The sequence below is a fragment of the Neovison vison genome, chromosome 5 (assembly GCF_020171115.1).
Source record: "Neovison vison isolate M4711 chromosome 5, ASM_NN_V1, whole genome shotgun sequence".
In the NCBI taxonomy this organism is placed as follows: domain Eukaryota; kingdom Metazoa; phylum Chordata; class Mammalia; order Carnivora; family Mustelidae; genus Neogale; species Neogale vison.
The window spans coordinates 103,251,809-103,275,729 of record NC_058095.1 but is presented as its reverse complement, the minus strand read 5'-3'; the positions used below and the strand labels follow the sequence as shown (position 1 = coordinate 103,275,729).

General features: G+C 44.7%; 1 pseudogene; it reads right to left on the bottom strand.

Moving 5' to 3' along the window:
- LOC122907437 overlaps window positions 1-23,259 on the bottom strand; it is a 123,321-nt pseudogene extending 100,062 nt beyond the window's left edge.
- Window positions 23,260-23,921: the final 662 nt, after the last annotated feature.

Sequence of the window (23,921 nt, the reverse complement as noted above, 5' to 3'; positions counted from 1 at the left end):
CTTTTCCCCACCATTGGAGCCTTTCCCTCAGGCACAGAGGCAAGGATAGTCCATGTGAGTGCTGCAAAGATGACCTTTCAGAATTTTTCATTTCTTTCTTCTTCTCCTCCGCCTCTTCCTCCTTCTTTTTCTCCTCTTTCTTCTCCTTCTTCTCCTCCTTTTTCCTCTTCCCCCTCCCCCTCCATGTTCTCCCTCCCCCCTCCTCCTTCTTTTCCTCCTTCTCCTCCTCCTCTTCTTCTTCTTCTTCTTCTTCTTCTTCTTCTTCCTCTTCTTATTCTTCTTATAACTGAGAGAACATCTTTAAATTCATTGCAGATGGTCCAGTAGACCCAGGGCTGGAGTTAGAATGAAGCCAATGAGGCAGGGTCCTATCTAAAATGTTGATAATCTGTTTATCATGGAGTTTTAGCATGGATTTGATTTTTTAAAAACATTGTTGAGAAAGGCTTTTGTCTTGATTGCTGAGTTTTGGGGCACCCCTTAAATTTTGTGCCCAAGGCAGGTGTCTTCCTCACCTCTCCCTGGTGGGACCACAGGCCCATTTCCTCATGGATGTACTCTCCTTTCAGCTCTTGTTTAGGGAGAAGAGGTGCAGATACATGGTGTCATTCTGGTCCCAGCCCTCCTGCTCCTCTGCACCGTCACCTTTTTCTCACCCTCGTGAAGGCCCACTCCATGAAAATACTGGAACTTCTGGTGGAGTCTGCACCTGGAGCAGGAGGTGAAGGGCGAAAGCCACCAACTGGACAAAAATCCAGCACACGTGACTCTCAGGATGGATGTAGGTTAGTCAAATGATGTTTTGTTCTTTCCATGAATTATCAGAGCAATCATTTCATTGTTCCTGTTCAGGCTGGAGTCCAGACATGACGCTCCAGTATGACTTGCATGGAAGGATGGCATTGGATGCCTCAGAATGGTCCAGTCAAGGATAAGAATCATTTTTTTTAAAGACTTGTCTTCTTCCTGAACCTCCTTCATCCCTTCGCGTAGGCGTGGGGATCTGAATATCAAGGTTGTCAGAGTGGATGGTCCCTTGGGAGGGATGAAGTTATCTGCTTTCCCATTCATTTTTTTAAATGAAAGCTGAAATATTTTAAAACACGAAACGATATTCTTTCACTGTATCACTTGTATCAAAGAAGCAATGTCAAAAATGGTGCCCTCCACTCGGCTGATTGTACGCTCTCTACTTATACTTACAATGGTTCACATGACCTGAGATTTAAACTTAACAAAGCTTTAAAAGCAAAGGTAACAAAATGGCAGATTTCTCTGATGTTATGGATATATACACATAGAGGCCCTTCCCTCCCTCCCTGCATCCTCCTCCCCCTCCTTTCTCCCCTCCCTCCTGTCTTCCTCCACTTCCTTCATTCCTCCGGACACTTCAGTTTTAAATATTGAAAGTCATTTGGGTTTGGCCTATTAGTGATTTACAGCAATGTGTTATGTCTATCCTATTGAGCCAGATGCAGTTTGTATACATTTTAAATAGTGATAAATTTGGTTTAGCAATGATAATCTAAGGATTTTTGGGGCGGCCAGATTAGGCATAAAGAATATCTTCTTCTAGATGTTTCTAGGCATTGAACAATGCTGTCTTCTACTGCACAGAGAGAAAACATGTTTGAATAGATTGCCATACGGGACGGGACACATCCCAACATCCAGATTCCTCTTTCTGGAGCATGTTTTGACTGAAGCTTAATTCACCCTCCAAAAGAATTTAAAATAGATTCTTTACCTATAACATATATTTGGCAACACTTGAAATCTTAATGTGACCCTGTGCAATGGAGACACAACTAAACCCAGAGGCATATTACTGTCACCAATAGCACATTTTATTTATAGAATTTACCCTCTCCCCAGTTCTCAGTTAGGAGCCCATACACAGTAATTAAGCCATTATAATAACACAATAGGATATAGCATAATAGAACTATCCTGCTGTCAAGGCCCACAGAGCAGGAAAATCAGGATAACACAAAGGAACACAATGCATCCAATTTAGTCCTGCTGTGGAAATGCCACATACCCTCCAAAGGATAAGTAGGGGGAAAAGTTATTTCCATGGACAACTGGAGATTGAGTCTTCATTTCCAGAAAGTACCAAAGCCAGCAGCAAACTAATCAGTCAGCCCAATAGTCGGTGAGAAGCGATTGCCTATAGCATAGGGAGCATTTAAGGTGCAATTTTTGTACTCAAGAGGCTTACAATCATTGAGGAAGCAAGCTTTAAAACAAAAATACCGTGTGACAGTAGCTCAAGAGCTATCACAAGGATAGGATTGAACAAATAATATAGAATGCATATTATGTAAATCCAAAGGAAGACCAAGTTATTATGCCCCAAACATGCTGGGGAAGACTTTACTCAAGGAGGAAGGGCTTGAAATGGGCCTAAAAGAATGTTGAAAATTTGCATAGTAAGGAAGGAAAGAAAAAACGATTTAAAAATACATATATTAGGAAGCCAGACGTTCAGGAAAATATTCACATGCAAATATTTGGTGCAGTAGTTCATAAAATAAAACATCAGACAATTAAATTGGGAGTATATTGTCTTACAATCGAGCAATGATAAAATGATGATATGTAGTAAAAATGTAGATACAAGATGTATATATAATATGATCCAATCCATAAAAGAAATTCATATGTAGCAGAGAAAAACGACTAGAAGGAAATATGTCAAATGTTATATTTTTTTTAATGGGAGATAGGAACATGGGTGATTTTTATTTTTAATTTGAACTTTTTTATGTTTTCCAAATCCTAATCTAAACAATAAAATCTCCACAATGAAGCAAGAACAAAGGGAGACCCCCCAACATCTCAAAATGTATTTTCAATTGCCTCCACATATAAATCTTACATTCTACCATTCATTCATTCATAGGCTAATGGGCAGAGTGTGTTCAAATGATTTTGCTAGTCTATAGGTATGGACCGAAGTGTTTCTCCCCAAATTCATATGTTGAAGCCCTACCCGGCGATGTGACTGAATGTAGAGATGGGGTCTTTAAAGAGGTAATTAAGGTTGAGTGAGGTTGTAGGATAGGATCTTAATCCGAAAGGACTTGTATCCTTATAAGAAGATGAGGAGACACCAGAGATGTGCACACACAGAGAAAAGAATGTAAAGACACAGGGAGAAGGTGGCTATCTGCAAATCCAAGAAGAGAGGCCTCAGGAGAAACCAAACCTGCCAACACCTTGATCTTGAACTATCAGGCTCCAGAACTGTGAGAAAGTAAACTTCTGTTGTTCAATCCCTCAGTCTGTGGCATTTTGTTATGGCAGCCCTAGAAAACGAATATACTATCTTTACATCACTTATATGATGTGGATAATATAACTTGTCCACCAATGTTTTTATTACAAAATTAACGTTAAAATTATTCATGACACTTGTCCACCAGAGTGAAACTTCCATACCAGTTATGTCATTATACCATATTACTCATGGTAATTTTTACGAGTGCAACCAGAACATTGGCCATTGGTCAACATCTAAAGAAACTACAGACTGTATAAGGCACAGAGGATAGTCTCTACAGAGCTGGTCACTGAAAGAGGCAATGCAAGTAGGAGACCCCATTTCTTCTTTTCTTATGTATGTGGCTCCTTCCAGATTGAAATAATCCCTCAATTCTGAGTGTGCTCCTCTATCAGCCCTCTCTGCAATAGGGAATACAGAATATTTATATCACATGATTAACAAGCCTTTAAAAAATTATTGCACAATGGTAAGAAGTCTATGAAGACTGCCTCTTCCCCCAGGAACTGCAGCCTTCCTGGGGGCAGCCTCCATCAGATGCCTGACAGACAAATGGAGGCAAATAAAGGTCTGACCTCCTTGTCTCAACAGGGGACATCTCTGAAAGTCCAGCCAGCTTCAGAACTCACCACACAGTCAGCTGAGTGGCATTGTTTGAGTCCATAGTCAATACTACCCTCTAGTCAATTCTCCTTTCTTCCTTCCTGACAGGTATGAACCCAGAGACCACACCCTAATAAATTTCCTATTTGCTAATCCCTATTGCAGAGACTCTAGGGCAGTGACCTACAGCATTTCTCAGTTTATCTGCACCATCTCTTCCTGCCCCAAGCTCAGATTGCTTATGCATGTAATCTCAGGACAATCACCTGTACATCCAGGATTGTGAAACAACCCTGCGAAGCATCTGTAATGCACTCAGATGGTGGGTCTTGACTTCGGGTGAGGAGGAAGATTTATTTTATTTCTAATTTGAATTCTTGATGAAACTGTTGTTGATCACTGGGGTTAAGTCATGAAGGTTGTTCAGCTCCATCTGCCTTTTCCATCGGGAGGTTTTTGTCCTTATCCAGCCATAGGAGTTTGGAAGTCTAGGTCTCCCTTTGTCCTAAGCAATCGATCTATATTAGAACTTTAGAATATAAAATGTGAAGCTGGAAAGCTTAGAAATTATCTAACTCTAGAATGGCCAAGGCGTTTTAATACATGTTGTGACTTGGATTAATTAGTAGGGGTTGTTGGAGAGCTGTCTTGAGGATTCTGAGGATGGCCAGGGCTCATTTGCAGAGTGCTGTGTTTGGTTATGGATGTTGGGGGTGGATGTGGGATGGGGACTGGTGGTGAGCTCTACACTGATATCCTTGATAGTCCTACTCTCTTTTTTCACTGGGGATGAAACTGACCCAAGGTCAGACTTCTCCAAGGTTGTATGGCTGGTATTAGGAATTTGAACCATAGCCAATATGTCTCAGCTAACAGTCCAGAATCTGACATCCCATGGTTGCTGTATTTAGTTTCCCTGGCTAAACCTCATCAGTTCCAGCCCCTGGTCTACTTGAACACATGAGTCTTGGGCCAGATCCCAGTCCCCCCTTACTTCTTGGCTGTCTTCTGTTGCCATATGTGAGCATGATGCTTTGGGCCAAATTCCTATGAGTAGTTTCTGTTTCCTCTGTGTCTCTCATAGTCAAGCTCAACAAAGTTCTAGCACTTCAGGATGGTTAAACTTGATAACAGATTAATTCTCTGCCTCTGATCTGCCTCCCCTCTCCTCCATTCATTTATTCATGAAAACATGTTTTAGGTACTTGCCGTTGGAAATATTAAAACTCCTACCAAAAAGCCCACCAACACTTTGGAGCGGTGACATAAATGTGGAATAAGGCCCATTCTGCCTCATAGTGGGCATTTCTCTCTTTTTCCTCCCACTGCTAACAGCACCCTGTTCTTCACTAGGGAACTTATTCTTCCTTCCACGAGGTTGTGTAGGAGCTGTCCGTCACACTAGCCCATGCTCTGGCTACACAGGTGGAGATATGACCAAAACCTGGCTGTGAGAGTTAAATAATGCTGCTCCCCTTTCCCGAAAGTTGGTGATGCTCTATTCTCAGAACCCGAGTCTGCTCTTTAATACACACTGCCATGACATGGGAAGAGCATTTCACTGATGGAATTAGGGTTGTGGACTTTAGGATGTTGAGTTTATCTGGGATTATCCAGGTGTGTCCAAAGTAATCACATGGACCCTTCCAAGTGGCCTCTAGAAGCTGAGGATGGCCCACAGATGAGGAAAGAAATGGGAAACAGGGACTACCGATGGATAAACACGGGGAATAAATTCTAGCAAGAAACTGAATAAACAAGAGGGGTAGATTCTCCCCTAGAGCCTACATAAAGGAACGGATCCTTCTAGCATCTGGATTTTAGTCAGGGGGAACCTCTGCTGGACTTCTGAGCTCCAGAACCAGAAGTTAATAAATGTGACCTTTTTTAAAGCCCCTTGGCGTGGCAACAGAAAATAAAAACTCTGGTCAAATCTCCTGGCCACAGCGATTAGCCCAGAGACGGGCACGTGATTCAGGCTGGGTCAATCAGAATCCTTCTCCCAAGATGCCAAGAAGTCTTTTCTCTTGATGGAAGCTATACACATGCATGGCCCGTGCCAAGTGGAGAAGCTGATCAAAACTGGGCCAGCACGAGGCAAGGGTTGTGATGGGAATCAATGCAGGTCCCGACAGGGCTCCTCTCCAGCTGGGATAGAGGCTACCTCCACCCCTGCCCTTCCCTGTCACATAAGCCAATTAACTCCTTCTTGAAACCAGTTCAAACTGGTTTCAGCTGACTTTTTGCTACTTGTCATTGAAAGACTTCTGATTAATTCATGTCCCTCAGAATTCCAGTCCCTGGTCTCCCATACCTAACGTCACTTCTCTGGTTAATGCATCTTCTCTAGAAAGAACCCAGTGAATGCATATATCCCCTGTGAGACTGGGCACCTTAATTGAAATGACTTTATCAGATAACTCAGCTTCCACTGAGTGATGACAGAGCCCAGAGGAACTAGTACACACAATTAGGGGTTTTGAAAGAAGAGGGGACTAGGAAAGATCCAGAGCATGGGTGAAACGGACGAGGGAGGTGGGGGAGGGTGCGGTATAGAGTGAATGAGTGAATGCAGGTGGAGGCTAACTGTATCAATCTTGAACATGGGGACAAGTGGGGGTTAAGGAGGAGAAGGGAGATAACCCTTCTGGAATCTGCTTGGTGCTCTCCAGTTAGCCAAGATTTTCAATCATCCTCGGCTCTCGTGACAGTTTTGGTAATCTGTTCCAATCATAGTTCCTGTTAGCAGCCAGGCTAGCAGTGGGCCCCCACCCCCCGCTCCAGAGGAAGGAGGACACCTGTTCTCCAGCACGCCCCTTGGGCTGCCAGTGGTCCCCTACACCAAGTGCCTCTGGACCCCTGGGGTTAACCTGCCTGAGCAGGCTGAACCGAGGGCCACTGGGGAGGCTACCCGAGTGCCCATAGCTTTCTGGACTATCACAAGGTAGAAAGGCATTCTTCCATGGAAAAGCAACACAAAACAATCTTGCCATGCCGTTTGCTTATTGTTGGAGTTTGAAATTCTGCCAAGTGTTCATACTTCTTAGTTGTCAGCAGTTTAGTTTGAAACAATAGTGAAAACAGCCCTCTTGGCCTCTACCTAAACTTGAGCAGAGAAAAAAACAGCTTCAGAAGTTGAACTTGAATGGTCTCCTTACCTTATTTGCCCTGACCCTGAGTTGCACTGTGCTAACAAGGAATCTAGAACATGGGGCATGGAAATGGTGTGTTTATGAGATGAGGCTCAGGCTTACACATTCTTTGAGTCAGAGCCTCTGGAGTTGTGGTGATTTAGTAGGGATGTGGGAGGGAAGCGTTTTGCCAACTCGAGAACCCCCTTCTTAGGTTCAGTGTTTTAAGCCAACTGAAAAACTCCAATCTTTCAGCTTTAGGAGTTTATTTTCTCTTGGAAAATGTCTGGATCCTTTTTCTCTGTAAGAAGGGAAGGAAAAAGGCTAGGAGTGAAGATGACAGGTTTAATTGGGCATGAAATCACTGTTGGACAACTCATTTTGCCTGAGTTAAGTGTCAAAAAATCTGCAATTTACAAAAGAAGTTTTCCTGAAATTACACAAGGGGTGGATAATTGAGAGCAAACTGCCTGGGTTGTCCGACTGGAGCAGCACTGCCCTTTCTGGGAACTTGGGTCCCTCCCAGTCTTGAGCCCCTGGGGAAAGTTGTTGATTTCCAGCCCTGGGGTCTAACCCCCCACTGCTGAAGTCCCCAGCCCTGGGCCTTGCCCAAATACCCTCATTTTCTGAGCAGCCCTGAGGCCAGTTTCTAGCTCGTTTCTAAGATCTACAAGTATCTGGCTTTGGAGTGCCACCTGATGATTTTTTTATGTGAATCTCAGGAAAATTTGTAAAGAATTAGGGTTTTATATGGCCTGGAAGGAAGGGAAGCTGTATCTTCTCCATTTAGCAACATATGATGGACAGCTTCTCTGTCTGCAATGGGCTGCCTGTCACCGATGCCATCAGAATCTAGGAGCAGACATTCTAAGGTTTTTCATTTCTATCTCTTTGGGTTCTGACCCATGACTCTCTCATCTCCCTATCTTCTGGCTGGTTTGGCACAGCAGTGGTATCAGGCGGTTCCTATTTGGAAGCCAGGAACAGGCCATGAAATTTTAGGTCACTATAGTAAATGGCTTCTTTTGAAAAGCCTGTACATAATGTGGCTTTCTCAATTAATGCACTGCATAGAGGGTTTTCTTAACTCGTGTGTGTGTGTGTGTGTGTGTGTGTGTGCGCGCACACACACATGTGTGTTAGGACTTTGTATCATCGCTAATTGACATTAATAGTATTACTTTACAGGGAGCACCAAATTCCTTCTTAACCCGAAAGTCAATTATAACTAGTTACGTACAAAAAGAGAGAATCTGGAAGGAGTTGGGGAGCATAGTGAGTGAGGCCTCTCTAGAAATACTGACTTAATCTTTGCAAGTTTTGGCTTCTAGGTATACCAGTATTCCAAACCTCTCGGTACAGAAAGGAGACTGAGGCCCTAGGATGGGGCACTAAGCTTTCTCACATGGAGTTCAATGGAGTGGCCCAGCTTTGCTGTTCCAATGCTGCACAGTCCTTTGCTGTAGGGAGCAAGAATTGAGTATACTGGGTGCCTGTAGGAAGAGCTAGTTTTATGTTCATGGTGTTCATATGATCCGCGTGCAGACCAAGGGATGTTCCTTTCCTCTGATATCAGACAGTCTGTGAAGAGGCAAAAGCTCCCCAGTGAACAACCTTTCCCCTGGCCTCTCCTGACTGAAGTGCAAATGACTTTTGAGAGCAGAATAAGACGGTCAATAAATTCATTCTTTGAACTTCTCTGACTGGGTAGTGATTCTGAGACTTTGAAAATCTTCAAAGATCTCAGCCTGTGAAATCAATAGTTCATGTTTCAAGTAACCAGAGTTAAGGCAAGAATTCCACTCAGCGAGCGCCATGTTGAGGACCTAGTATGTGGGGAGCAGTATCCCAGACACTGGAGATGCCGTGGAGCTAGGAAGAGCACAGGCCCAGTCTTTGAGGAGAAGTCTGAGGAAAAACAAAGAACAAGGACCTACATGTCTATAGGCTTAGTACAGACAGCTGCAGGCACCAAGGGTGAGGATGGGCACATTAGGTTGGGAGTTGAGGAGGGAAGATGGGGAAGGGCTAAGGGCTCTTTTCATGGAAGTAGTGACATAAGGCAAAAGTTGGGAGGCAACAAAAGTGATCTGAAATATGTCCTATCCATGTGCGTTTCTTCACTGAAAAATTTAAAGCAAGAACACGAATATGAATGACATCTGCTATTAAGCATGTACTATCAGATAGGAGTTTTATGAATTATCTCATTTAATTCTTAGCATAAATTCTATGAGATTCATGAAGTTATCCCTCCTTTTTCTCTCCCCCCCCGTCCCCCAGAGGAGAAAACTAAAGCTCAAAGGGATCAAGTAACTTGCCCAGGACCTCTCAGCTAATTAGTGCAGGAACTGGGATATAAATCCATGCCTACCCATCCAAGTCCAGTGCCTTTCCCCTAAATGTCATTTCATTCTTTCCTTACTTTGGATTGCTTGTTTCTTTTCTTTTTGCTCATTGTTGAGACCTATGGAAGAGTCCTGTGGTCCCGGATCCTGCAAAGGGTCCACCAGAATTGAAGATCTTGTGCCTCTCTTATTCAAGGTCATGGCTCCTGGCGGTGGGGGCCTGGACCTCACCGCATGCACCATGCGTCGCTAGCTTCAGGTACCAGGGGCTCAAGCTGAGGCCACGCACGTCCACGGTTGTCCGCACGGGTCCTGGTCCCACCGCAGGCTCTAGGCAATGAACGCCTGGGATGGGTCCTCTTCTGTCTGCCTCATTGGCTTTTCATGCAAACAGGAAATGAAACTGAAAAAGACGAAAGTGAGGCTTTACAGAAAAAGGAAAAGCATCTTCCTTCTGCTGGTGGGGCTCTGCGAAGGGGAGCGATGACTAAGATTTGGGGGAGGTGGTTCCCTGGCAATAGTGACAGGAGCTACAGGGCCCGATGCAGAACAGGCGGGGTCGTTGGTGCCTGTGACTGACTGAGGCTGAGGCCTCTTGTCGGCGGATGGTGCCAGTAGGAGCTGTCAGCTTCCGGCGGCATGCCAACCCAGCCTACAGCACCCAGAGGGCAAACAGTTGAAGAAAACACATCCTTGATGAGAATGTTCGGCTTGCACATGTCACTAAGCTGCAGCCGTGGTTGCTAAGAGCAAATAAATCATGGCTTGCAACACTGGGTTCCACCAATCTGATGCTGTCTTTCCTCACCCACAAGTGAGAAGGGATACAGGATAAACCGCTTCTTGGCTGCAAGTCCCAGGAATATTATTTTGTGTTTGGAAATTGCCAGATTATCACTGATGAGCCAGTCCGCTGCGTTGAGTAAGTCAGGAGCGGTGGCCTCCTTTCCATGTTATTGAGGAGGAAGCCAGGGCAAGCACAGATTCTGATACACATCCACAAGGAAGGCCGGAGGCACAGTGTGTCCTGCACTAATCCCCTTTGGCCTGGGTGAGAGGTGTGGGGGGTGGCCATTGCTGGATACTGGGGCATGAATGGTTGTGTCTTTTTCTGACTTCAGAGGTTATTGTTCTTGAAGGTTATATACTCAGGAGGCATGCAATGTCCAATTTCGGGCACCTGTTCTTTCCCAGGGCAGAAACACTGATCAAAAACCACACTGAGCTTTGCAAACAGTGCTCACAGGCAGCAATAAAAGATGCTGTGCTATGTGGTGTCTACGCAACACTTCCACACACCTTTGTGTCTTAACGATACGTTTTCAATGATTAAGATCAGAGAAAATATTTGTCCCTATGCTTGGGAAATTGAGACAAAAATACAGCCATAATCTCACCATCCTCATTTGCCAATTATTGACAAGTTTGAACACCAATACCTCATCTTTTTGTCTAGGCTTCATCCCCCCCACCCCGCATCTGTGGTTTAAGTCCAGAACCATTTGCTGATTCCCTACCATGCACTAGTTACCAAGGCTGCTGTAGCAGGTTTGGGAAGTTTTGGGAATATCCATTTAACCAAACAGTTAGTGATTGAAATGATTTTTTAAATGAAAGCAGATGCAGTTATACTATGTAGTAGAAGGAAAAAATGTGCATGCATCAAATGTTAATACAAGCTAACACTTTGAAGATGGGCTAGTACTCAGCCTCTGTGTGTGGGATGGATTAAGTGGGCTAGCAGCAGGCTGCTCTGAGGGGGCCCCTAAGGCTGGTTGAGGTCGATCCTGTGAGAGATGAGGAAAACCCAACGAAGACAGGACAGAGCAGAGAACAGATGTTCTTACAGTGTGGAGCTGAGAGGTCTTGGAAACCAGTGGATGTAGGACAAGAGGCAGAGGACAGAGTTGATATTTTTGACTACTTTCCTTGGATAATTTCCAGAAATCGAGTTTGTTTGACTCTTGAGCCTTCTGGTGACACTGTCTGTTGTAACTGTCCCACAATAATGCAAATGGCGGTCAGAATCTTGGCTCACGTTGACTGAGTTCCCTCCACATGTGAGGCACCATGCTGACGTTTTGACATGTGTCATCTCATTTTAAGTTGTACAGCCACCTATGACGAAGGTTGTACTGTTACATTTCCTTTGCAGATGAGAAAATGGAGGCTCAAAGATATTAGGCAACTTGCCGGAGATTGAACAGCTTTTCATATGCTGGCACCCATGTGGCTAAAACATCAGGAGGGCACTTTCCAAGATGAGGGACCTCACTAAATATACACTAAATATAAATGGCAACTCCTCAATTTTATTAGAGTCATTGAGTATGAATCTTTCTGTGTAGTGTGGATTTTTTTTGGATATTAGAAACATTGTCCCTTTTACACACCTTTTATAAAACTTTAACAACGTGGTAAGAAGTCTGTCAATCTCTGGCCTCTGATGTAGAATATTCTGTACATTGTTTAACCTTGGGCTGAAGCTTCCTTTGGCTGTTGGGAGCATCCACCTATCATTCGGAGAGACTCTTAGGGTGCCAAGGTGAACAGAGTTCTCCATCTCCCTGGAGCAGCCCCGTTCCATCACCGCCTACCCGTCTGCCACCCCGGTCCCTGCTTCCAGAGCCTGCCATCTGCCAGACGCGTCCCTTGTCCTCTCCATGTTTGTCTCCCCAACTTCCTTTCCCATCACCTCGGTGCTCGGCTTCCACAGGAAGCGTGTTGGCTTTTAATGGAGTGAAGAGCTGCTATGTGCCAAATGCCAGAGGCTGTGAAGTTTCTACAAGGTCCTCATTCACCCTCACCACCATCCTGGGGACATCTTGGGTTCGGCTTCTAGCACAGAGCACTGGCTTAGCCAGGAGGCCATTTGCCTCTCCATGCTCACTGCTTTTGAGTGTGGAGCTGGGATATGAACTCATGTCTATCTCATTTCAACCCTGTTTCCTTAAAGGGCAGGTAGTGCCATTTGTAATAACTGGGCCTAGGAGAAAAGTCTGTTTCTGGCCTGCCACATAACAACTGAGACATAGTTGTAGCCTACGGGGGTTTTGGCTTGTTTGCACTAGAGCAGCAGGAAGCTCAAGGGGGATGAGGGAGGTAGCAGAGTCCTGCATGAGAGCTGGTAGGGAGCTCGGGCTCTGGAGAGAGAGCTGAGGCCAAGTCCTTCATCTAAACACAGTTGCTCTGTGACTTGGGAGTAAGACCAGTACTTAGCTCCTCATGCTGTCAGGAGTCAAAGCGATCTTGTCAATGATGATGATGGTGGTAGCAATAATAGCACTAATGGTGGTGGACATTTTCTGATGGCTCGCTTGGCATCCAGGGCTGCTCTGAGTCCTTCATGCACATTAACTCCTTCCCCTCACTTTGACCTCTGCTGTAGGTGCCACACCTTTTACCTCTCACAGACTGAGAAGATGGAGGCACAAAGTACTTAGGCAGTGTGCCTGAGGCCACCCATCTGGGAAGTGGGGTTGCTGTGGTACAAGGAGAGGCCATCTTGGTTTAGTGCAGGGACGTGGCCACTGTTGTCACCTGCCAGGTGGAGTGAGCCTTTCTCTCCCTCTGTGCCCCTCCCTCACCCTGTATCCTTCTGTCCAGCTCAGGTATAGGCACCTGCTGTCTTGTGCCGCCCCCCATCCCTTGCCCTCCTTCTCTCCACTCTCCCTGCTTATCTCCTCCTTCCTCCCACCTCTTCCTCCCATCTCCTCCCTTAATTCACTGCCTTTCTTCCAGTCCCCAGATGGCCCCTGACACTAGAAGCTGGAACTGCTGATTCCAAGTTAGCTGGCCATGGCTGCTGGCGTGGCATGTGTCCCTTGGCACATGTCCCTCCAACCCAGCAGCCACGTCTGCCCTGAGCACACAGCCTACTGCAGAGTGAGTTGCTACCTTGCCACCAATTACACCCATGTATCATAATTGTGCATTTTTTCCCGTGAAAGCCAAATGATGAAGCTAATAGGGTTCATGCTGAGAACAGATGTTCTTATTTCTGCCCAGATGCTGTACATGGCAAGGATCCTCTGCTTCTTTTGTGCTTTTATTTGAAGTGTTGCTGGTTGAAAGGTTCTCGGGAAGGGCTGAAAAACCATGCTGTCCTTCCAGTAAGGAACTGGGCACAGGTCTTGAGGGGGTGTGAAGTAGCCATCCTTGGCATTTTACAATCCATCTGCTTCCTGAGGACATAATCCTGTTCCTATTTGAAAACTGCTTTTGCTCGCATTTTATAATTAGGCATTCAGATTTCACTTTTCTAGTTGTTCTAATCTCAGGCTAATGTGACAGTTAACAATTCTTCCATTTTCTGCTTTATTTCCTCTTCTCTCCATACTTGGAATTCATCGAAGGTTTTTCCTTCTCATTAAGAATGCTGAAAGACTGTGATAGTGTTATTCATTCATTTAATATTTATTGAGTGCCTTCTATATGCAAGGCACTGGGGTATGAAAGAGACCAAGTTTCCACTTTCTTGGGGATAATGTTCTGGTCAAGGAAGACAGAAAATGAATAAACAAATAAACAAACATTTCAGATTGAGGAAGTGCTATGAAACAATGGAGCAAGATGGAAGAAATAGAGACAAACTGGGAAGTGAGGGTGACTTTGTGTAAAGTGGTCAAGGAAAGTCAGTTAAGTTGAGTAAGGGGAAAACATTCTAGAAAGGGACATGTGCAAAGACCCTGGGACAGGTAAGAGTGGGGGAGTTAAAGACACAGGACAAAGGCCAACATGGTTCGGCATGCTGAGCGTGGGGAAGGGAAGTAAGCTAAAGTCAGAGGGGTGGGTAGGGACTACATTCCATAAGACCCTCAGGTTCCTATTTACCTGCCCCCGCCAAATAATTTTTTTCAGTCACTCCATAAAAGATGACTAACTAAAAATCTTTCCGTAGGATTTTCTTGTGAGTTCTGGTCTCCTTTCTAGACCACTGGCAGATATTCCATACCAGCTTCCCCTTCGCCTGATGGGTTTTGGTAAAACTCTCTTAAGTTGTACTTTGTCTTCGGGCTGAGATAGAGGAGAAGGATAACAGAGATTTACTCATCTAAGCCCCCAATGTCCATGAATCAGGTCACAGTGGGCATTTCAAAGTCAAGCATGCCAGTGCCCCAACACTGCTCTGGTTAATGATACACTATGTTGAGACAGAGACTAACTCTTGCAGCTTTGTTTACTTTACACACATGTACATACAGAGAGAGGTCTGTGTTTAACGGTGCTGTTAACGTCAAGGAGCAGCATAGTGATGCATGACCACTCTAGACAACAACTCTGGCTCTCAGAAATACAGTCTTCTTCTTTTCTGCTCGGAACTGGCAGAGGGCAGAGTTCCATCATTGGGTAGCCCTAGGTCACCCATGGCTATGTCGCAAGCATGGTGCTGGGGGCCCTCAGGCCCCTGTGTGGTTCCAGATCAGAAATAGAGGCTGGGGTCTTCTCGTGGAGTCAGGGGCCTCTTCTAGAATGTACCAAACTTCCCCAGATGCTGTTCACAAGCTCGGCCTCTCTATGAAATCTGAGCTTATCACTGTTCAAAGATAAGAGGAGGTTAGCTCAAGAATCTACCCAGTTTCATTCAGGAGGAAACTATAAGCAAACTAGATCTACATGCAGTCTAGAGACACACTCAAGAGGGACATTTTGATGGGACTCTGATGATGGTGCCACCCCCCCCACAGGCATTCATGGGTTTCCACTGGCCACTCACTAAAGCTAGTTTCTGAGCATCTACTGAAGTCCACACTGCTTCCATGGATGTGCCTGTCAATGGCTACACAAATCATCAGTCAAAAGATGCTTCACCCTAGCTAACAGTGGAGAAGGGACTGGGATGCACTGGGTGAGAGAAGCTCAAAGAAGAATGCAATGGGCTCTCAAACTTCTCAGCAGACAGAAAATAATCCTCTGATTCACAGGACACCTGTTCCACCCAGTACCACAGTGGGCAGACTGGGATTGGAGAGGACTCCTGGGGGCACAGAGACCTCTAAAGGATTGGAGGAGAAAGAATGGAACTCTGAATATTTCTGGATGCAATTGAAAGAACTGGTATAAGACAGTCAGAAGCCCATGACAACAGTCTTCAAATACTTACAGTGGAAAAGAGTGTTAGATTTGTTCTTTGCCACCATGGAAGGGAGAACGACACCAATAATAGCAGTGACACACTCCTGTGTGGCAAGAATTGAGTGGATCCTATATACTAGGAACTGGCTATGCTCTACAAGGAGTTCCTTGACCAACCCACACTGGTGGGGTTGAAGTAAGTAGTACCTGTGACCCCTTTACCCATTAGGAAAAGCTTAACTCAGGCACATGAGCTTAGTTAAGCCTCAGCCTATGGTCACACAGCTAGCAACATGGAGAGCTAGGATTAGACCTTTGATCTGGCTGACTCCCAAACCCATGCTGCTAATCAATGCATGGTGTCACCTTGTGACTTAACACAAGGAAAAACATTCTCAAATAATGGAAGGTGGATGTGTGAGCTCCTTGTGGTTGGAGGTGCTCAAGCTGAGATGACGTCATTCCTCAGGGAGATTTGTGGGCAGAGATGTGGCTACACGATGTCCAAATCCTCTTCCAACCCTGAGATGTCACAACGGTTCAGGAGCTAGGGAGTCGTGAGTCGGCTTATTCCCAGCTGAAGAGGTGGAGGGCCCAGCAAAGGCATAGGCTTGTCTGCTCAGATATATTCTGTATATTTGCCACTGTGTTCCAGTGAGAGCCTATAGGTATGTTTTCTATTCTGTTTTACAGACCTCAAACCTGGGGAAAATCAAATGGGAAGCACTGAGATGCTGGCCTCAGAGCGGATATGGGCAATGACTCACCTCACATTTTTCAACATTTTATGCCCTGAGCTACTTCTCAGTGAAAAGCACCCCAGTTATGAGAAAAAGGTCTTCTGTATTAAAAAAACAAAAAACAAAAAACAAAACTGCTTCTTTTTAATTGTCTAAAACTACTACAAACTGATAAACTTGACTTCCCCAGTTCTGAACTGGGTGATCCAGGCAGAGAAAGAGTGGGAGGCAGGGACTGGTACAGATAGATTAGTGTTCTGGGCAGAGAATAGACCAAGCATAGACCTGCTGGTCTCTCAGACCCGCCTGAGCCCCCACCTTCAGACATGCTTTCTTTTGGGTCAGACAGATGGAACCTCCTTACCCACATGCTGGTTGTATAAAATAGCAATTGATAACTATTAGCCTGCACAATTGGAAACTGCAATATTTATTGGTTAAATTGGCTATAGATAGTATTATTAGAATAATAGTAATAATGCTAGCAATCAAGCAAGTAGTGGCATTGATGTTTACTCATTAGTACTTGGATCTGCAAAGGATCATGATGTGTTCTTATTTTCTTTGAAGGTCTCATTTCTTAATTGATAGCAGACAGGTGGATGAGAGAGGGAAAGCATGCTTTCATTTTCTGATTTAATGCAATTCTGGCTCTCTGATTTCAAACAGCCTTTTTTATGTTAACATGGTTCGTTTTGAGAAAATATTGCTCCTTTGGGATTTCTTCCTGCTTCTCTTCTCTTTCTCTTCATTGAATGGTGCCACAGTCTAAGGGAAGTTCAGGAAAAATCAAGGGCAAGGGGAAGGAGTCCTCAAGGGTGTCCCTGGTCCTTGCTGGCCTTGTCTGAGCTGGGAGTCCTCTGACCCGCTACTGGACAGCCTGCATGTGCTGCTTCTGCAGGTTCCTGTGGAAGCCTATGGACTGGGCCCTTGCCCCTGCCTAGAGAGTCCTGGATCTGTTGCCTCCTATTCCTGACTGTCTTCTTTCTGATCTTTTGGTCTTTGTAGTGCTGCTGAGATCCCTGGGGGCTGGTAAGCTTCCCAGCATGTTCTCTCTGCCTGCCTCTAGTGTGTGAGGCCCCAGGAGTCTGCTTCCTGTCCTCAGTGTCCTATCCTTTCGCTCTGTCTGCGCTTCTCTGCCCACTCCCTATCACAGTGGGTACACTGGATTCCAATGCAGTCTTTCAGCCTGTGCCCAAGGAAGAAGGACCCTAACCTCAGTGTGCTGGTAGTTTCTCAAACTATAGAGAGCTTCTAGGACTTTCGTCTCTCCCTGTCCCTCTCCATATTCACTTGAATGGTAATGGGCAAAGAGTAATGGGGACCCTCCTTGGGCTGACCAATGCCCAGTTCTCTCCTCTGTTCGTCTCCTCCTTTTTCCCTTTGGGGTAGAAAGAGCTCCCCTTAATATCAGATCACCCTCTTTTCCTACTTAATGGAAGTTTTCTGCTGATTAATATATGTGTGTCTACTTTATGACTTCTTTGGTCTAGGTGGAACGAACTTCACCCTTGCTTAGGAATCAGCATGAGAAATATAATAGGGTGCATTTGAGAAACAGTATCCTTGATGTCTACAAAAAGGTGAAGTAGGTGCCAATCACTTTGATTCGATTCTCCTAATAGCTCTGTCTACAAACTCGTTTCATGGCTGATACAGCCCAGACAGAGAGATGGAATGATTACAGAGTAATTGGTGCCAAATTTAGATCTGGACCTCCCAGACTGTAAACTGTAAGGACTTCTCACTAGCAGTAATCATCACATGTCTAAAATATTGCTAATAATGGGGTCCCTGGGTGGCTCAGTCAGTGGAGCATCGCACTCTTGGTTTTGGCTCAGGTCATGATCTTGGGGTCCTAGGACTGAGCCCTGCGTCCATTTCTGTGCTCAGTGTGGAGTCTTCTGGAGATTCTCTCCCTCTGTTCCTTCCCCTGCTTGTGTGCCCACACACTCTCTCTCCCCAAAATACATAAATAAAATCTTTAAAATATTGCTAATACATCTATCACATATGTCTATCATACAGTTGTGCTTTGGGTGGGAATACCATATAATCTTATATTTCATAGAGCATCAGAGGGGAAGAGGAACCTCGACTTTTAAAATGTAGTATTTCAGCATTATTATAATATTGTAGTATTTAATAAAATATGCATACTACTGATGTAATACTTCAACTTGGAAAGTCTTGTACCTTGCCTTACCATCCCCAGGCTCAGTTCCCCACCCCCACCTCTGCAGGGCCCCTCTGATCCCCTGAGTCTCTCTGCCGTCTTTTGGGTGGGCCTGCTGTCATTAGTCCCAGAAGTGGGTTGGCAGAGCTGGAGCCCCGCATGCTGCTTCCCTGTCCAGCTCCACAAAACCTAGTGCTGGGTTGTGCTACCCCTGCGGTGGCTGAGAGAAGCTACTGGCAGACGGACACGGCCAGCAACCAGAAGTGGAGAACTTTGTTTTGGAGTCAAAGTGATGGTGAACCATGAAGCCCAGAAGCAGGTGGGAAGAGCAGCAGAATTGGCAAACATTGCCAGCTCTCGCAGACCAGCTGGCGGCCCCTGGGAGCCCAGAAAGGAAAAGACTGCCACATGTTGGGTGCCTGGCCTGGACCTCACTTCAGGCCGTGAGTATTGTCCCTTCTGAAGGTGAAGGTCAGTGATGAAAGCATGAGTGAGGTGTGGGTCTGACCGCACTGGCTTCTCACTAGGCCAGTGTTTCAGCCAGAGTGGGAACTCGGAGAGACAGGACCAGGGCAAGATCCTCCTGGCTGCCTTGGTTCACGAGGACCTATCTCAGGCACAGGGTCCATGACTGTTGTGGGCCAGACTGTCAAGGGCAGTGAGTCAGACCTGAATGTTGTGGGTGCAACTAGATTTAGGGCATCCAAGGGAAGCATCACTGCGTGAACTCACCGTAGAGATGACACTTGAGTTGGCTTCTGAATAGTGAGTGAGAGTTTGCCAGATAGGAAGTGGGAGAAGGTATTGCAAAGAACAGGAAAGAGCAAACACAAAGGTGTCAGAGCAGGGAAGTGTGTCTGTGTGTGGGATCTAGAGAACACCATGTGGCATGGCTGGTACCCTTCACACCATGTATCCTTGGGAGGTTATATTTCTTGCTCCCAAAGGCACTTTTGGACATGATCGTGATGACAAATGTCTGCTCCCTTGCTTTTGTCCCTGACTATTTCCGAGCCCCTTTCTGAGTGGAGCTGATGTCTCAGTTTGACCTCTGCCCACAGACTCAACTCCCCCTGACCCGTAGCACTGACCAAGCACTGACATTGTCTCAAAGGAGCTCTGGTTTGGTTTGGGATATACTTGATCTTTCTCCTGGAAAGACTTGGACCTGGTCCTCATAGACTCATGCATGGATAGGCCCATAGCCCAGGGTCTGGCCTCATTTTACTGATCTTTCTCCAAACATTTGAGTCCTTTCTTTGAATTTAAGCTCAATGACAGGAACTAACACATGCTGCAAAACTTCTGTGGAGCAGCTGCCTCCAAATGGATCCATTATTTGTTTAGAGGAGCTACTTTTTTCATCATTCTCTGAAAAAAATCCTGAATCTAATTATTTATGGTTTCTAAAATTGCCTCTGTCTCCATGTGTTGGCTCTGAGGTTTTCTCTCACTTACCATTGTGTATACTCTGTGCTCTAAATTATTAGTGCAAAGCCCATTCCTTTGCGTGCTCCGTACTATGTGAACATTGGGGGTAGTTTCCTTCTCTTCCTCCCTCCCTCCCTTCTTCCTCCCTCCCTCCCTCCCTTTCTTCCTTTCTTTTCCTTTCCTTTCCTTCTTTTCTTCCTTTTCTTTCTTTCTTCTTTCTTTCCTTCCATCCTTCCTTCCTTCATTCCTCCTTTCTTCCCTTCCATTCCTTTCTTTTCCTTTCCTTTCCTTCTTTCCTTCCTTTTCTTTCTTTCCTTCCATCCTTCCTTCCTTCATTCCTCCTTTCTTCCCTTCCTTTCCTTTCTTTTCCTTTCCGTTCCTTCTTCCTTCCTTCCTTGAACACCTACTATGTGCTAAGCACTGGAAATAAAGCAGTAATCAAGACAAAGTCTCTGATATCATGGAGCTTAAGTTTTAGCGAAGGAAGACTGATGATATCCAAATAAATATATCAGTAGGCAAAATACTTAAAGAGAAAAGATTGCTACGTAAGAGAGCGTCTGACAGGAGGCAGACAGAGTGGCAGTGGAACGACCTCTCTGGGGAGGTATGATTTAAAAAGAAAAACTAAATGATGATAACAAATGGGGGAAGCACTTTCCAAAACATAGGAGTGACAAGAGCATATGCCTTGTGGTGGGAGGCAAAGCTTGGAGGCTGGCAAGGGGCAGTGGGGCATGCCATGACACAGGGTAGTGGACAAGAGCCCAATCTTGGGGAATGAAGCAAGGTTTTCACATTTTATTCTAATGGCACACTATGTTGAACTGTGTTATGTGCACTCTATGTTAGCTGGGATGGAGTAATAAAAAAATGATTGTGTTGAAGGGTTCAAAGACTATACTGTGAGGATGGAGGCTTCAATGAGGGTAAGAGGCACATTCAGAGACAGGAACTCTCCATGCTTTCTGCAGGGTTCTGGGGGCTGGGGAAGACAGACAGTTTTCATCTTAAATGTCCACCATCAGTTTGACCACCAAGTCAAACTCATGACACCATCCAGAGGATAGAAATTGCTACCAACCCTTTGGCCTGGTAGCATCATTTCTTTCTTGAGAAGGGGTGTGTGTGTGTGTGTGTGTGTGTGTTTGTGCGTGCGTGTGTGTGCACGTGTGCATACAGGGAACATGAAATATATGCCAGGCTGAGCTCCTGATTTGCTTTAATTTTAAAGCTCACATCAAACATTGGGTGGGGTATTTTGAGATGTCAGCCCTGGCAAAGACCCAGTGCAACTGCAAACAGGGACGGACAGGTCCCCAAGACAAAGCACTTCAAGAACAAAAGTCGTCAGTATCTTCTGCAGGTCTCTGCCGTGGCTTGCATGAGCTGCAGCTCTTTCTTCCAAATTTTATTTAACAAATAACTTTTTTTTTTTCTATTAAAGACTTATAACTAACAGCCCTGGCATAGACTTGTTTTGTATCAAAAGCTCACCCACTGGAGATGGCCCTCCCCTGTACATTTGTGCTGCTGCATCCATGAAAGTTCTGTGAATGACCAGCGAAAGCTGCTTTTGCTTCCCAGCTGGGCTGGACCATCAGATGATGCAGTTAGTTAAAAAGTTATTACATGTGATACTTACCTACACAAATCAAAGTTGCCTTAGTACAATCGATTCTGAGGCCAAGAGAGCAACCACCTTCCATCACTAATAGCTTAAAATATAGAAGTAGCCTATGACTTTATTAATTGACTTTTTGCGTTTTGTAATTACTGGAGTGCTAATGTTTTGTAACGTTTTGTAAATACCGGAGTGCCATGCTATTACCATGGGGGAAAATGGAGGAAAATTACTCCCAAATAAAAGATAAGAGGAGAGGGATAAAGGAGTCCCAGGCAGTTTGGAAGAGTGCTGTGCCCAAGACAGCCTCCTCTGGTGTTCAAGCATCAATATCTTTATGCCTGTGTTTGACAGTTGTCACAATTTTATCTATTGCATATATACAACATAGACACAACACGGACATATGCACAAACATAGACGTTAACTTATATAGACACATATGCATATACAAACACATACATATCCATATGTATTGAACTGTTGATTACAAAAGCATTTCACAAACATTCACTCATCCAGTTAATTGACAGATATGTGAACTCTACAAAGTGCCAGCCACTATTCCGGGCAGTAGGAATATATCAGTGAACAAAAAAGATGAAATTTCTGCCCTCGTTGAGTTTCCATTAATTTTAATGGTTCTGGGGTATTCTGTCAGAAGCTGATACCATATGTGGCTTAGCTATTCTCCTGTCTGGATACCTTCCAGTTGTTTCTCATAATTATAGAAGATCCTCAACTTAGGATTGCGTCAACTTAATGATTTTTTGACTTTATGATGGTGTGAATACCCATTCAGTAGAAACCACACTTTGAATTTGCATGTGGATGTTTTCCTGGGGTTAGCAACATGCGATGTGACCCTCTCCTTTGTTGCTGAGCAGTGGCCGCAGCCCCCAGGCAGCCACATGACCACGAAGGTGAAATACTGATACACAGACAGGCACTCTATATCCATAGGACCACTCCAGTTCTGTACCGTCAGTGTAGTAGTCAACAAATTGCATGTGATAGTCAACACTTTATTATAAAATAGGCTTCCCATTAGATGATTTTTGCCCAACTGTAAGCTAATATAAGTATTCTGAGCGTGTTTAAGGTCAGCTAGGCTAAGGTATGGTGTTTGGTGGGTTACATGGATAAATGCATTTTCAATTTGTGTTATCATCTATAATGATGGGCTTAATGGGGACATAACCCCATTGTAAATCCTGGAAGATCCGGAATAAAAAATGTTGCACTAAGCGTCCTTGTACATTTTTGTTGTATGTGTGAGCATGTATCTGTAGGATAGATTTTTTTATTTAGAACCTCTTCAAAAAGTTATTCCCCCAATTAAAACCTTTGAAATGAGTTTCATTATGAATTATGGATTTTGATTAATGCAGTTTTGCCAAATCCGGAAAATAATTTTAATAAAAGGCTAGGGGAAAACTCCTCTGGGGTTCTTTTTCTACTTCCTTGCCTTTTGCCATATGCCAAAAAAAAAAAAAAATTTTTTTTTAAATGACTTCCTTGCCAGTAACTGCTTTTGGCATAGCCAGAAGCTCAACATCATGCAGCGGGGAGTGGGGGAAGGCGGAAAGGAGCATTTGGCTCCAAATTGCATAATTTGGCAAGTTTTCCTACTACGGTAGTCATGTTTTTGCAAGATTCAGTGAACTTTCTAAAGGCTGACTCCCCATCAATAGTTTGCAGAATCAAAATTGTGACAGCATGGCTGCCTCTCTCCCCCTTGACTCTTTCCTCTCTGGCCTATAATTCAGGCTTCTGTGGAGTTCATTTTTTTGGGTTCTTGTAGTGTTCTCTCACCCAGTGCTGTAGGCCTTGCTTCTTCTTCATTCCCGCTTGCATTTAAGCCCTTTTCCCTTCTGGGGCACCTGGGTGGCTCAGTCGGTCGGGCATCTGCCTTCAGCTCAGGTCATGATCTCAGGCTCCTGGGATTGAGCCCCGTGCTGGGCTCCCTGCTCATCAGGGAGTCTGCTTTCCCCTCTCCTTCTGTGCCCTCTCCCCACCCCCCATCTCTCTCTCAAATAAAGAAATAAAATTAAAAAAAATTAATTCTTTCCCCTTCTAATAAGTTACCTCAGAAACGATAATAGAAGGCCAATGAGGGGTTTACTTCCCAAACTCCAGTGGTGTGTGTGTGTGTGTGTGTGTAGGTAGAGACCATGAAGATGTGCTTCCAGGATGACTGATGAAATGCCACTTCATCTTTGTCTGATGCTATAATAATAACAGTTATAATATGGCAAATAATCTTTTTTTTTTTTTGAGTATAGGTGACACACAGTGTTCCATTAGTTTCAGGAGTGCAACATAGTGATTTGACAAGTCCCTGCATTATGCTATGCTCCTCACAAGCATAGCTACCATACATTGCTTTTACAGTTTTATTGACCATATTCCTTAATAGTAGCAAAATTTCTTGAGTACTTACTCTGTGCTGGGCACTGTGCTAAGTCCTCATCACTTTTGTTTCATCCCCTTAATAACCCTACAGT